Here is a 16,253-nt window from a genome sequence, read left to right as displayed (position 1 = left end):
AAGTGAGGTGGGGAGGCAGGAAGACACATGGAAAGGGAACTGTGCCTCTCTTAGTGGATAGGATACCCTGAGCTGTTTCTAGAGGGGGATCTGTGAACTTCCACTTGACAACTCTGCAACGAATGAAACCCCCCTGCCCTGCATCTGTTAGTCAGCAGTGTGTCCTGATTCACTCCTTACCTATCACCAGGCCGCCTGTTCTAGGGGTCGTATCTCAAAATGACTCAGAGTACTCCCACTTTTACCTCAAACTTTGTTGAAGTTGTCGTATACTGTGCCATTTACTGTGATTTCTCACAATTTGGATTGCTCCACTTGAATTTAAATAAAGTTTAGGCAGCAACCTTTCATAGCTGTCTATGATCTTTCGTGAAACTGTGAACATGTGCAGAATGATGAATCCAAAGGGAGATCTGGTGTATGTGCTGCAAAGCCTCAGAGCAGGAAGCAGAGTTGAAATAGTAAATTAGGAGATGAGCCGACTTTTGGAGGTTGGCCCCTTGCTTTCTACACTTCTGTACGCATGTTTCTACAAAAAAAATGAATGTTAACCCGCTGACTTACCAGTGAACTTTTTGAGATGTCTTTCAAAAATTGAAGCTTTAGTAATTTTCTTTGGTTGTACTCTGTATCAGTGGAGAAGGAGTTTGTATGTAATCAAGGTAAATCATAGTAAATGAACACTTAAATGGCTTCATTGACCTATCCATTACCAAATGATTGTTTAATGAAATCTGGACATTTTCTAGAAAGTTGGTGACCAAAATATTCTGAGCTTTAAGTGCTAAGTCAAAATATTTAGGTGTTAACATAGGTGTTCAAATGAGCCTCAGGAAAAAGAAGAACTGGTCAATTTCTGCCCAGTAGGATATGTATTTTAGGTGGAATTAGCAAACAAGCGTAATGAGGAACGAATGCTCATTGGAAATTGGAAGTGGTCTGTTTGAAAGAAGGAATCCTGGGCTGTAGTCAAACTAACTGGGTTCTGGACCTCTCAGCTCGGCCCCTTCTGTGGACTTTGCCTCTCACGAGTCAGCTGAGGGTGCTAGACCCTTGGTTCCGTGTTTTTACACTGGGCTGTAGGAGCCCCGGCCTCTCAGGGTGCCTCAGGGGCTGAGGAGGGGGGAATGGAAAGCCACTTATCCGCGCATGACATATAATCAAGTTCTAATATTTAAAAAGAAGAATTTTCCTTCAACAGCTGCCCTGGGGGAAGCTGCTGGGCTGGGTGCCTCTGTTGCTGCGCCAGCACGCTGCCCAGAAGGTGTAACCGCCTGGCAGAAGAAAGCAACGTTTTGTGAAGAAAGCAGCTGGGACTTCTCAGCGATCAGCCAGCATATTCTAAGAAAACGTTGCGTGCCTACTGTTGTCTAGTGAGTCGTGCTCAAAGTTACTGAGAGTAATTACTAAAATTAATGTATTAAAAGCAACCCTCCCCCCAAAAAGACCCATCCACCTAAAACTGCGTCATGTTGTTCTGTGTCATGTTTAGGTATTAAATAACATCATCTCTTGTGATATGCCTAGTAGTAGGAGCGAGTCAAACTAGGTCATTTACCCAGTATGCATTCTGAAGTCTTAGCATTAGAGAAGGAGGTGCAGGTTATCTGCAGCTATTTCCATTTCTTTGAAAAAGAAAAGAATAATTACCATGGGCTTATACAGATATTTGGCAATGGGTCTCCTAAGAAACAGCAGAGAACCTTGAAAATTTTTTACTGAGAAAATAGAAGACTCTAAGAACTTGGCAATAGAGTGTTTAAACACTCTGTAAGTTTATAACACTGTAGGTCTATAAAATGGCCAACTTTATAAGAACAAAGAAATAAATATCTGGTTGATTCATTATGGTCAAGTAAGGATGGAGAGGGAGAGCACAGGAGACAGACAAGGGAGAAAGTGAAAAAGAGAAACGGGTCAGGAGGAGGGAGGCGGGAGGAGGGGGCAGGAAAGCGCAAGGGCTGGACCCCAGGAGGGAGAGTGACCACGTGGGGGGGAATCGATGATTCCTGCAGGGTAAGAATGTGAAGCTGTCTTTGTCTTCCTCTTAGGAGACTGGGCCATCAGCTGATACAGTAATGACCCACCATACACAGCTGTCTTATCACTTCTATCAGTGATTGACTTTTCGGGATCAATTAGCCACAGAAACTTCCTGGGAAGAAATATTCTCAACTGCTGTGGTGTGGACAAAATAATCTACTAAATTACTTGCTTCAAGATATAAAATCCAGCAGATTTTCCCTAGTCCAGTTCTGAGGTTACTAGAATCCAAAACGCAGGGAGGGAGGTATATATATCAGGCTGTTTTTATAGGTGATGTCTACTCCTTAAGTAATTCTCAAAAAACGAGTTGATAAAAAAATCCTCAGAATTCTCTGAGGTCTATCTTTGCATGTTGAAAAAGGAGTGAAATCTATAGTGCTGTGAAATATTTTAAATATCTCCCAATATTTAAAGCCTGTCTGTGAGATTGAATACAGGGCCAAAGAGGCAAACTCTCCAAAAATACACATTTTTTTCATAGAGACTAACTCATTGTGTGGGCTTTAAGAAGCATTAGAAATATAGGCCACCTTAGAATGCATACCTGAATAGGAAACTTTGCAGAAGATAATCTTGCTATTTCTCTCCAGAGTAGCTGAATTTTCCACTGTGGTTTGGCCTCTGTGGTTTTAGAAATAATTTATGTGCTACGTGCGCGTTCTGTTATATAATAGCAACCGTACTGTAGGTGTGCTTGTCCGTCAGCCTTTATTCAGCCGTGCTTGTGTGAGGTAAAGCCCTGCTTAGTAAGATGGCTCATAGGTGGCATGCTCTCGTTCATTCAATTTTACCTTTAAATAAAAGATCTGGAAACTTTAACATAGAAAATGTTTAAAATGCAAATCCATTCATTAATAATCTTCATGTTCAGACTAAGACGTCAAAGTAGCTACTATAATAATGCTTCTTTTTTTTTTTTTCAGGTAAAACTAATTTTAATAACAGATTTTCTCAAACACAACAGATCCAACATGCAAAAACATATTTATGTAACCCAATATACTTCATCATGCAAAAAGTATAAAAATATTAATAAGCTATTTTACATATATATATTTTTTAATTAATTAATTAATAATTTATTTATTTTTGGGTGTGTTGGGTCTTCGTTTCTGTGTGAGGGCTTTCTCTAGTTGCGGCAAGCGGGGGCCACTCTTCATCGCGGTGTGCGGGCCTCTCACTATCACGGCCTCTCTTGTTGCGGAGCACAGGCTCCAGACGCGCAGGCTCAGCAGTTGTGGCTCACGGGCCTCGTTGCGCCGTGGCATGTGGGATCTTCCCAGGCCAGGGCTCGAACCTGTGTCCACTGCATTGGCAGGCAGATTCTCAACCACTGCGCCACCAGGGAAGCCTATTTTACATATTTTAAATACTGTCTTTGAAATCTGGTGTGTATTTTGCACTTAGAACATCTTTCAATTTGGATTTTCATCAGTTAAAGTGAAATGTAGTCCTACCAAAACAATGAAGCTGTGATTAACAGAAAAATATTTTATACTGCTTCAGCTTTTAACCTAATTGGAATTATTTTTTTTTAACATCTTTATTGGAGTATAATTGCTTTACAATGGTGTGTTAGTTTTTGCTTTATAACAAAGTGAATCAGCTATACATATACATATATCCCCATATCTCCTCCCTCTTGTGTCTCCCTCCCTCCCACCCTCCCTATCCCACCCCAATAATGCTTCTTGAATGGAAAGATAGAAATTATTAGCAAAGAAAGAGAAGCATCAAGAAGAACTAAATGGAAATTAGAACTGAAAATTTCTAGTTTTTTAAGGAACCTCCATACTGTTCTCCATAGTGGCTGTATCAATTTACATTCCCACCAACAGTGCAAGAGGGTTCCCTTTTCTCCACACCCTCTCCAGCATTTATTGTTTGTAGGAAACTAAAAATAGAACTACCATACGACCCAGCAATCCCACTACTGGGCATATACCCTGAGAAAACCATAATTCGAAAAGAGTCATGTACCAAAATGTTCATTGCGGCTCTATTTACAATAGCCAGGACACGGAAGCAACCTAAGTGTCCATCAACAGATGAATGGATAAAGAATATGTGGCACATATATACAATGGAATATTACTCAGCCATAAAATGGAATGAAACTGAGTTATTTGTAGTGAGGTGGATGGACCTAGAGACTGTCATACAAAGTGAAGTAAGTCAGAAAGAGAAAAACAAATACCATATACTAACGCATATATGTGGAATCAAAAAAAAAAAAAAAAGTGGTCAGAAGAACCTAGGGGCAAGACGGGAATAAAGACACAGACCTACTAGAGAATGGACTTGAGGATACGGGGAGGGGGAAGGGTAAGCTGGGACAAAGTGAGAGAGTGGCATGGACATATATACACTACCAAACGTAAAATAGATAGCTAGTGGGAAGCAGCCGCATAGCACAGGGAGATCAGCTCGGTGCTTTGTGACCACCTAGAGGGGTGGGATAGGGAGGGTGGGAGGGAGGGAGATGCAACAGGGAAGAGATATGGGGACATATGTATATGTATAGCTGATTCACTTTGTTATAAAGCAGAAACTAACACACCATTGTAAAGCAATTATACTCCAATAAAGATGTTAAAAAAAAAAGAAAAAAACCCCTGAAAATTTCAAAAAAGGAAACAAAATACTCACTGGATGGGTTCAGTAGCAGAACAAGGATAACAGAGGAGGGAGTCAGTGAACTTGAAAACAGGTCTAGAAAATTATCTGATTTGAACAACAGAGAAAAGACCCTGAAAAAAACAAAGAACAGAGGGAACATTGGGATATTACCAAAAATGCTAACATTTATATCACTGGAATACCAGAAAGAGATGAGAAAGAGTGTACAGAAAAAATATTTGAAGAAATAACAGCTAAAAACTTTCAAGTCTGGCAAAACACATAAACTAACAGATTCAAGAACCTCAGCAACCTCCAAACAGGATAACCACCCGCCTCCACCAAATCCATATTCTAGACACATCGTGATCAAACTACTGAAAACTCGACAAAGTCTTTAGAGTAGTCAAACAATGCATTACTTATAGAGGAACAAAGATTCAAATGAATGGAGATTTCTCATTAGAAACCATGCTATAGGGACTTCCCTGGTGGCGCAGTGGTTAAGAATCCACCTGCCAGTGCAGGGGACACGGGTTCAAGCCCTGGTCCGGGAAGATCCCACATGCCGTGGAGCAACTAAGCCCGTGCGCCACAACTCCTGAGCCTGCGCTCTAGAGCCTGTGAGCCACAACTACTGAAGAAGCCTGCGCGCCTAGAGCCCGTGCTCTGCAACAAGAGAAGCCACCGCAGCTCTCCGCAACTAGAGAAAGCTGCGCACAGCAATGAAGACCCACGCGGCCAAAAATAAAATAAATAAATACATTAAAAAAAAAAAAGATTCTAAGTTGGTTCCTGAAGGGAAAATGAAACGCCATGACCCTTTTTTTCATCTTCCCTCTTTTTTTGTTTTTTTAAACCTGGCAATTTACCTATAGTGCTTTTATCTGCTAAACTGTTTCAGAGTGGAATAATTTAGACATGTATAAATCCCAGTTAATAGATTTCTTAACATCAAATTTGGTTAGTTTTTGTCTAAACTAAATGATTTCTTGACTTGTAGTTAAAAGTAACCATGATAGAAATCAAGTTTGATTCTCCAGTTTTTGAAAGTTTGTTCCCCAGCTGAGTGCCTTGTGTCCAGAAAGAAGGGGAGAATAGAATTGGTGGGAAAACTGGCCATCAGTTAAATTGCCTTCTTCTGTCTAAAATAAAACTTCATCAGTTTATCAAAAAAGCAGTTAAATTTCTGATTTCTCCTTAAGAGTACCGGATTTGAGTACTCCCCTTAAAAGTACTCTGATTTCTGTCAGATCGGAGAGGGAGACAAAGCAGCTCTGCTCTGGCCTGGGCCTGGCCGTGGGATGGAAAGACGAAGCAGACGAGCTTTCTTCAGCTCCCTTTACAGCGTTTCTCCTCCCTGGTGTGTCCCATGGCCTTATTCCTCATGATGCAGCTGGCCAGGCACCGGATCTTTCTAGCAACCTCCCGAAAAACTTGGCTTTCTTGTAACCCACTTCTGAAACACCTTGCACCATCACGTGCGGGGAGAGCATGGGCCACATAAAGGACAGATTTTGGATTGAAATCTAATTCTGATATGCAGTACATGTATTAGGGCCAAGTTATTTAATCTCCCTCCAAGCCTCAGTTTGTGCATCTGTAAAATGGAGATAGCACCTCATTGGCATAAAGGTTGTGAATACTAAGCAAGAAAGCCGCATCCAGCACACAGTGGGTTCTCAATATTAATTCATCGTCTTCCTCCTCACCTCTGTTTTCTAAGACTTATTATTCCTAAGCAACATGTGTGGATTTTAACAAAGATCTATGGGGCCACCAGTATAAAGTCAGCATCTCCAGATGGTATGTCTTCTGTACATAGGGTGTGGGTATAGAGATAAGTCAGTATGTTGTAAGTACTCCATTTACTAAGAACATCAGGGAGTCCTGGGGTCCGATCCTGGTTTCATTGCTTCCTGGCCGTGTGACTGTGGGCACGTTTCCTCTCTGCTCTCAGTTGTAGTGTTTCCTCCTCGTAGGTGTGTGGAGGAAACAGCAGATGACCCGTGCAGAGTGCTTATTAGCACACTGCTGGGTGCAGAGGGAGGGACCCAGGCGTGGCACCCAGAATTGAGTGCAGCTTTTCTAATACCCTCTAGGAAGTGGAGCCCACTCTCTTCAAAGGGCAAGAAAGGACTAAAATAACCCTGCTTTAGAGCTGTTGAAGTACGCCTCTTGAAGAAGTGTTCTAAGAAGTTAAGAAAATTTTAGATCATTTCTCTTTAGGGAGATCTGTGTTTACCTTGTGAGTTTTCCAAACTTGTCATTTATGATAAACCAACCAGGTCACTCAGGGTAGGCTAGATTCTGCTACTGTGGCAGCCTCATGTCTCGCCCAGATCCGTGTCCCTCCCAGGCCTGCCCCACACCGCCCTCCCTCAGGGAGGCAAGCTGACAGGGCTCCCCCGTTTGGAGCACCACGAGAGGAGAGAGAATGTGGCTACTTGGACAACAGCACTTCAGGGGCTTGCCTGAAAGTGCGAGGGATCTCCTCCAGTCTCGATGTCTTCGCCAAGGAAACCAGCTCGGTGGGGAGCTGGAATCTGCCCTGTGCACGTGTACGGACATGAATACAGCAGCAGGGCGTTGGAGCACACCCATTCCACCTCGCCCATGAAAGGACTGCATTTCTGGCAGCGCTGCACTGGGGGATGGCAGGACGCGTGGTCCTCTTTGATTCCCAGAGGAAAATTCCAAACAAGACCCACCATTTCACAGTTGAATTTACAGTGATTTTTAGGAATAGCTTTTTCGAGGAACTAACGATCAGGTAAAGATGGATTTGGGACCTAGAGACTTGGAGCCTGGAACCGTGATTGTATCTAAAGTGAAAAGCTGAATATCATTGCTCCTAATAGAAATTAAGTGTTCAATAATTTTTGCCACTGAGAGGCTGATAACAGAACCTCTAAGGAAAAGACAGCGGGTTCATGTGGGCCATATTCCCATGTAAAGTGTCAGCAGGAACTTTTTGTTTTGGTGACAACTTTCATGCTGACAGCTCTGTTATTAAATAAGAGCCCACGAGTTCTGTGTTACGTTGGGAACTGGTCTTTCTTAAGACGTGTGCCCAGTGTACACATCTTCAAGTAAGTGGTAACTTTAGAAGATCTCACCGGTAGCAGCAGATGTCTAGTTGGCTTTAGCATAAACTGTGTCCACTGATGGAGATGTCACTTAATATAGAAGAACACACAGCAGAAACACTCAGGGATTGTGAGTAATGGAGTGACAAGGGTACTTCCTTCTGCTGGGAGGGTAGGTTCCAAGGGTTAGGGGAAGGATTAGAAATGTGCAGACAAAACAAACTGAAATTGACGAACAATAGGCTTGTATTTTGTCCCAGGCTTATGGTAATACATTCATTTGTAGAGCGTATTAGTGTGGAAAAGTAAGTAAATGATGAACACGGGGGGAGCAACGTACCTGAAAGTGCTTAGTGTCTGGCTCAGAGTGGGTGCTTGATAGTTGCTTTAATGGGACTCCATCAGTGCCTTTGCTGTGTGTTAGCTCTGTCCTGGAAACCTGGGGAAGTCCCGGTTGCTACAGCGAGGCCCTTCACAGAAGCCTCAGTTTCAGGTCCTCAAGTTGAGACATCCTTTTAGTCAACTTGCAGAGTTTCTAATTACACATTCTTGCCCCTCCCAGGGCATATTTAGTGGTGGGAGAGCTGGGAGGGCTGCAGACCTTCTAGGAGCGCTCGGTGGGTCCTAGATCAGCGCCCGGTCTGTGTTCTGGAAACTTGCTGCCCAGCTAGTGGTCCCTGCACTGTATCAGCACGGCGTCACCCCGAGCTTGTTAGAAATGCAGGCTCTCGGGCCCACCCCAGGGCTGTGGTCCCAGTGTCCGTGCGTTCACAAGATTTCCGGGAACTTATGTGCTCCTTAAAGTTTGAGAAGCCCTAGACTCTCAGAAATGATGGTTTTCTGGGTTCTCATCTAAGAACGGGCTGCTGCACAGCTAATCAAAGTTGGCTGCTTCACAAGCCCCGAATTTTAAACTTCTGGTAGGAGGAGAAATGTCTTCTGTCGTCTTCCACACTTTGATCTCCAGTGACCACACTCGGGGCTCCTCACGGAACAGAGAGATGACGCACAGCTCAGCCCGTGACAGATGACCGGAGGGCAACCGTGTGGGAATGTTCTCGCCTCTGCTGCTTGGACGCGTCCGTAGGCCCCGTCCTCTCCGGCCCCCCTGGCTCTATCTTGACTCCATACCAGCCCTTGCAGCACTCTGAGTAAGCCAGCCAAGGACAGCATGCCCTCTTGAAGCAGCACGCGTAAGAGGGGGCTTCCATCTTAGGACGTGGCCAGTCTTTTAACTATCTGCTTGGGGGCTGGCTTCGTTTTCTGTTGTTTCTTTCATCTTATGCATTAAGCTAATTTTTTAACTGAAGTGTAGTTGTGATATTATATGTTAACAGGTGTACAGTATAGCGATCCACAGTTTTTAAAGGTTATTTACTCCATTTATAGTTATAAAATATTGACTCTATTCCCCATGGTGTACAATATACCCTTGTAGCTTCTTTTGTACATAACAGTTTTTACCTCTTACTCCCCTCCCCCTATTTTGCCCCTCCGCCCTTACCTCTCCCCACTGGTGACCATTAGTTCTCTGTATCGGTGAGTCTGCTTCTTTTTTGTTATGTTCACAAGTTTGTTGTATTTTTTAGATTCCACGTATAAGTGATATCGTACAATATTTGTCTTTCTCTGTCTGACTTATTTCACTTAGCATAATACCCTCCAAGTCCATCCATGTTCCTGCAGCCTGCAGGGTTTCACTCTTGTTTATGACTGAGTAGTATTCCACTGTGTATATGTACCACATCTCCTTTCTTTGATTCATAGCTTTCATCTCTGCTTCTCGTGTTTCTGGCCCCGCTCCGGAGGGTCAGCCCCTGGTTTCACCTTCTGCCCGTCCTGGGTTGCAGCCTCTGCTCACTCTCGCCAGGTGACTCCAGGTGCCTCCCAGCCCCACTAAGCTTTGACCCTGGTGCATCATCTCCTCAGCCTGCTCAGGGCCCTTCTGGAGTTTACCTAGACCCTGGGATGCGGGAAATTGGACACACGTTAAAATGTGAACTTCTTCTGTGAAGGGGCTGAATTTGTTTGTTGCAGCCCCTGGAATCATGCAACTGTTTAGTATTAAATGCCAGATGTTAGACGTCCACCTCCTCTTACGACGTAGGAAGCCTCGAGAGAGACTTCTTCCCATCCTAACGACAAGGAGACTCCAGGTCATCTGTCAAATCACAGCATTTCTTAAGCCCTTCAGAGAACTTCAGGTGCAAGACAGCTATGTGGGCCGAATTCCAAAGAGAGGGAGAGCCCCATAGAGGAGAGATGAGATGCATGAACCACCCCAGGCTTGGCACAGGGTGGAGAGAGAGCTGGCTGCCTTACCACGGCAAAGAGAGCAGCTGATTGCAAAGGACCCTTAAAGGCCAGAGATGGGCTGGAAGATCAGGTTCAGACAGCAAGGCCTGGGACACAGGGACGTTCATACTTGCTTGCAGGCGCTTTTCTGCAGCCTCCCCAGGTGATCACAGGAGTGCTTGGGGGCAGGACCCTGGAGAGAGCCCACTCAGTGGCACGGTTTCCCACGAGGACTTCAGGCTCCTGGGAAACAGACACAAAACTCTGTCGTTTCCCCATTACCCTTTTCTGCCAGGAAGCAAAAGCCTTGAGCCACTGAGAGATGACCTGTTAAATCTCTCATCCTGGGCTTCCCTGGTGGCGCAGTGGTTGAGAATCTGCCTGCCAGTGCAGGGGACACGGGTTCAAGCCCTGGTCCGGGAAGATCCCACATGCCGCGGAGCAACTAAGCCCGTGAGCCACAATTACTGAGCCTGCGCGTCTGGAGCCTGTGCTCCGCAACAAGAGAGGCCGCGATAGTGAGAGGCCCGCGCACCGCGATGAAGAGTGGCCCCCGCTTGCCACAACTAGAGAAAGCCCTCGCACAGAAACTAAGACCCAACACAGCCATAAATTAAAAAAAAAAAAAAAAAAAAAATCTCTCATCCAAGGACAGACAATGATCTGTTGCTGCTGGGGGCAGGACAGGAAACTTTCTCCCACCCCAGACCAACCACAAATACAGGCAGAGTGGAGCTTCCATGGGAAGGAGGGGCAGGAATGCTTTGAAAACCTTATGTCAGCGGTCCCCAACCTTTTTGGCACCAGGGACCAGTTTCGTGGAAGACAATTTTTCCACAGACCGGGAGTGGGGGGTGGTTTTGGGATGATTCAAGTGCATCACATTTATTATGCACTTTATTTCTATTATTATGACATTGTAATATGTAATGAAATAATTATACAACTCACCATAATGCAGAATCAGTGGGAGCCCTGAGCTTGTTTTCACTTGCCACTCACTGATAGGGTTTGATATGAGTCTGCAAGCGGTTGATTTATTATGGCCTCTGTGCAGTCAAACCTCTCTGCTAATGATGATCTGTATTTGCAGCCGCTCCCCAGCACCAGCATCACCGCCTCAGCTCCACCTCAGATCATCAGGCATTAGATTCTCATAAGGAGCACGCAACCTAGATCCCTCGCACGTACAGTTTGCAGTACGATTTGTGCTCCTATGAGAATCTAATGCCACTGATGTGACAGGAGGTGGAGCTCAGGCAGTAATGCAAGCAATGGGGAGCGGCTGTAAATACAGATGAAGTTCCCTCGCTCACCTGCCACTCACCTCCTGCTGTGCAACTTGGTTCCTAACAGGCCACGGACCGGTACCAGTCGGTGGCCCCGGGATTGGGGACCCCTGCCTTATGTCAAGGCCCAGATTCATAGGGCTTACCTAAGACTCAGGACAACAGAAAATCCCTCCTTCTACCACCAGGAGCTGAGCACGAATCGTAAACAGTAGCCATCTATTTCTGCAGGAGGGGCAGGAGCAGGAGAGAGAACCTCGGTCTGGCACAGGGATCCAGGAATGGCCGCGAGGAGGAGATGGAGCAGGAACACTGAGGAAAACCCACGAGCACGTTACCCACTGTAAGGTAAGGCAGGCTGTGTGCACTGAAAGTAGTGATTAAAGACCAGAAAATCTCAAGCCCAGCCCAGCTCCTGACTAGACAGACAACCTCCTCACCCCGGAACCACACATAAAATGATTTTTTATGAGCATTAGAACTACTTACTTTGGTCTCTACTGTTTCTTTATGCATGATTTTCAGCAGTCAATCCAAAGTTGATACTTTAAAAAGCAAAGCAAAACCAAACCAAACCAAATCATTGCCAACAGATAAAGCAACCAACGGAACCAGAACTAGCAATGACCCAGATGTTGGAAGTCTAAGATAGGGACTTTAAAATAACCGTGATAGGGAATTCCCTGGTTAGCCCAGCAGTTAGGACTCGGCACTTTCACTGCCGTGGGCCCAGGTTTGATCCCTGGTCGGGGAACTAAGATCCCACAAGCTGCACAGTGCAGCCAAAAAATAAATAAATAAATAAAAATAAGATAACCATGATAAATATGTTAAATTATCTAGAGAAAAATATATATAGTATGCATGAACAGATGGGAAATTTCAACAGAGAGACAGAAACTATAAGAGACAAATAGGAATGCTACAAATTAAAAAGAAATGATACAAAACAAAGAATTCTTTTGGCAGGCTTATCAGTAGACTAGTCTCAGCTGAGGAAAGGTGAATGAACTTGCACATAGGTCAACAGAAATTGTAAAAGGTGATACACAAAAAAGAATAAAAGACTGAAAAAAAAAACTATAACAGGGCCAACAAGAGCTCTGGGACAATATCAAATAATCTAACACATTCAGTTGGAGTCCCAGTATAATAAATAAAAGGGAAAGAATAGAGCAGAAGAAACATTTAAAGAGATAATGGCTAAGAATTTTCGAAAAATAGTGCAAGATAACAAACTCCAGATCCATGAAGTTCAGAGAACCCCAACAGTAGAAATACAAAAATAAATGACTCCTAAACCCAAAAAGCACAAAAATCTGCCTAAACATATCATAACTAAACTGTTAAAAACCAAAGACATGGAGGAAATATGGAATGCATCCGGGGGTGGGGATGGGGTTGGGGAACATTACAAAAAGAAGAAGAAAAACAATTACAATAGATTTCTTGTCAGATGATCAGCAAACTAGAAGGTAATAGTGTGGCACCTTTAAAGTACCCAAAGGAAAAAACAATCTATTAACCCAGACTTCTGTACCCAGTCAAAATATTTTTCAAAACTGAAGGCAAAAATTAAACTTTCTCAGACAAACAAGCTGAGATAACTATGTGAACAGACGTGTGCTGCAAGAGATGTTGCAGGAAGTTCTTCAGGCTGTAGAAAATTACACCAGATGGAAATTCGGATCTATACAGAGAAATGGAGAGCACCAGCAACAATAACAATAAATATTTAAAGTATTTTTTCTTACAGCTTTTTAAAAGATTGTTGACTAAAGCAAAAATAGTAAATGGGGTTTATAACATATGTAGAAGTAGAATATATGAAAATAGTTGCACAGATGATGGGAGGGGGAGGAGTTGCAAGTATAAGGTTGTAAATGCAAACTACTAAGATACGATATTTTGAAATTTTCAAAACAAAATATGTAGGCTTAAAGTAGTAATTTCAGATCAGTCGCTAGTATCAATGAACATTGTTGTACATGGAAAAGTATAAGGTACAAGGGTCAATCTGAGACTTAAATTTTGAAGGAAACAAAAAAAAAAACTTGTTATCATTTAGTTCAGTGGTTCTTCAGTTCAGCCAACATCAGAATCATGTGGAAGAGTTGGTTTAAAAATGGAACCTTCTGGGCCCGGTGCTGCAGATCTCCCCGAGGCAAGGCCTCCTGTTTCACGTGGACGCTCCTAACGTGTGTCCTCCTGTAGCGCGTGGTGGCGACCCTCAGGGGAAGAGGTGCTGCGTCCTTGGTTATGGAGCCGAGTCAGGGTAGGCCAGACTCGGGTAAACGGACGTTCTAGCTGCTGAGAGACTGCAGCCTGGGCTAACGTCAAGAAAACCCCCTCCTTCTAACAAGGAGTCGTATCTTGCAGTGGTCAGCGTGGAGAAATCAGGATCCCTGGGAACAACTGGGCATCCTTGATGAATCTAGGAACTTGGGGACCATGGAAACTGCGGGCCAAGTGTGGTCGACCACAGCAGCCTCTTGGTGTGGGCCTCCGTGTGGTTCAGAATACGAGGCTCTGGGTCATGGTGAGATCCCACTGCCCTCTTTCCTCCAGACAGAGGTCACAGATCAGCAGTATCTCTTCAGGGACCCAGGTTGGCTCTGGGTCATGTGTGCGGCATATTCCTTGGGGCCAGGGTTGGGCAGACAAGGTTGCCATGAGTTCCTGAATCCACCATGGCTTTGGTCTGGAGGTGAAGATGAGAGCAGAAGTAGCCATTGGTGTTGGGCCAAATCACCAAGAATAGGGATCAGCCGATGAGTGGAAAAATGGGGTTGACGGGGAGGAATTCTCGTACAGGAAGAGCTGCATCAAGGCTGGGCTCCTTGGAACGTGCTGCGTGGGCAGGACAGAGTGGGCGATTCCTTCACTGGAGGACCTCAGATGGAAGCGGGAACTGGATTTGTCCCCTTCCTTCCACTGAATAGCAGGTGAAGGATTTTCTTTTTTCCTCTTCAGAAGGGGAAGTTTTTAGGCTCTGCTAAACAATCAAATTAATGGAAACTCTGGCGTCCCCTTAATTAGCCTTGATTTCCGCCAGGTGGGAGGAAGAGGAACGGCCACCCCACCTCTTGTGGCTGTTTTGTTTTTCCCTTCTTTCTTGTTCCTCCATACCCACTTCCTCCGCTTTGGGGTTCCTCTGTGTAAAGCACTGGCTGACACAATGGTTGTATCTGCAAACCTCACACCTGAATGAGTAATTTTCCTACTAACCTTCTAAAGAGATGGTTCCCAAAGGGCATTATCAGCCTCAGGTCTGGAGCTGTAGCTTAGCTGTTCAGTGGAAGTCTTTCACAATCTTCTGACAAGTTGGACCAACATAAAATTAGGTCTGTGTCATTCATCTCTTACGATGACTTTGGCATCACCTGTCTGTTCTCCCACCTCTTAGCTCTTCTCTGTGTAACATCCACTACCTGTCAAACGCTTCCCTATGAGGTGGCTACATCCCCCTATGTCACACACGAGGAAGCAGAGGCCCGGAGAGATGAAGTAACTTACACAGACCTCCCAGTTAATAAGCAACAGAGCCAAGCTTCAGAGGCCGATCTGATTCCAAGGTCTGTTGAGCTGTATTTCATCCTGGTCCAGTCAGGACCTCTGTCTTGGTACGTCTACCCCAGTAACCCTCCCACTCCAGTCACGTCCTCCAGTGTCCTATTGGTTATTTACTTTCATGTCCTAGGCTTGTAATCTTTGTTTAACCAAGGGGGACTTTTAAGTTTAAAAGGAAATCCAAAAGTAATGTAGCCCAGTGTGGGATTCCATCTGTTTCCCTGAGATGCGTTGGTCCAATGGCCAATCTTCGTGTATTCCATGAAACTAAGGAGCTTCATCTGACGAGATGGTTGTAGCATCTCTGTGGCCTCTGGTAAGGTGGCAAGTGAGGGCTCGAGAGCGAGGAGAAGCTGGAAGGGAAGTTGCCTGGCCCCACTGAGCTTTGAGTACGTGTCCCACATGAAGGCCGCCTACTTTTATTTCTCTTCAGGTTAAAACCTCTTCCCCTTTTGAGATGACAAATCACAAAACCGGCTTGCCCCAGATTGTGGTGAGCTCCCCCATCTACGCATCAGCGAGAGGTGGATACCTGATCAGGTCTCAAGATTGCTGCAAAAACGAGATAAGATTTTTTTTTTTTTAGTACTTTTGAGATAAGCTTTTGAAAAACCCACACTCTTTAATTTTTCCATGCCGATCATACTTCACTCATTCATTCACTCAGCAAATCTTTCTGGAGCCCCTGCAGGTGGTGAGGCCCTGTTCCAGGTGACTGGGCCTGTTCCAGGCCCTGTTCCAGGAGCCAAACAGCGGGCTCCTTCTCTCTGGGGCATGCACAGTAGTGGCTGCAGACAAGGGAACGACCGGTGGGACAGTGAAGCAGAAGCCAGGAATGGGGCTGGAGCCGAGCGACTGCCCGCCAGTGGTCAGGGAGGGAGGAGCCTTGGAGCAGACACCTAAGGAAGGGAGGGGCCCCCCGAGGTTGTCTGGGGGAGGCGTTCTCGGCAGAGAAAGCAGAGAAATCCCAAGGACGAAGGCCGTGAATCAGGAATGTGCTGAGCAAACTCAAGGAAAAGCCCGGATGCCAGGGTCCCGGGCGTTAACAATGGAGGGGGTGGGAGATAAAGCAGTGAGGGCGAGAGCGTGGGGCGGGGGTCCTGTGTTAGGGTGCCCTGTAGGTCATAGTTAGGGTGCAGACGTGTACTGGGGGCACCCTGGAGGATTTCGAACAGAATACAGACATGACTTGAATAACTGTGAAAGTCCCACAGGTCCGTTGCGTGGAGAACAGAGTGCAGAGGGCAGGAGTGGGCAGGGGACCACTTGGAAGGTGAAAGCGCCGGTCCAGGTGGTTGGCAGGGAAGGAGTGAGAAGCTGAGGGATTTGGGGTACAGGATTTATG

At 45.1% G+C, this 16,253-nt stretch overlaps 1 protein-coding gene across 17 annotated transcripts in view; it reads left to right on the top strand.

The window, feature by feature from the left end:
- Positions 1–16,253, top strand: part of CCR6 (C-C motif chemokine receptor 6) — an 80,963-nt gene that overhangs the window by 14,643 nt on the left and 50,067 nt on the right. For 11 of the 17 annotated variants that reach the window (XM_082475619.1, XM_082475613.1, XM_082475617.1 and 8 more), the window contains 2 exons: positions 8,679–9,624; positions 11,527–11,686. The gene's annotated coding sequence lies outside the window, so the exon portion shown is untranslated. The remainder of the gene's footprint in view (positions 1–8,678; positions 9,625–11,526; positions 11,687–16,253) is intronic. The other 6 variants (XM_082475633.1, XM_082475630.1, XM_082475629.1 and 3 more) reach the window with 6 other exon arrangements.

The sequence above is a fragment of the Balaenoptera physalus genome, assembly GCF_965194825.1.
Source record: "Balaenoptera physalus genome assembly, chromosome: 9".
Taxonomy (NCBI): domain Eukaryota; kingdom Metazoa; phylum Chordata; class Mammalia; order Artiodactyla; family Balaenopteridae; genus Balaenoptera; species Balaenoptera physalus.
Note: the sequence above shows the minus strand (reverse complement) of the source record. Positions and strands in the feature narration are given on the sequence as shown.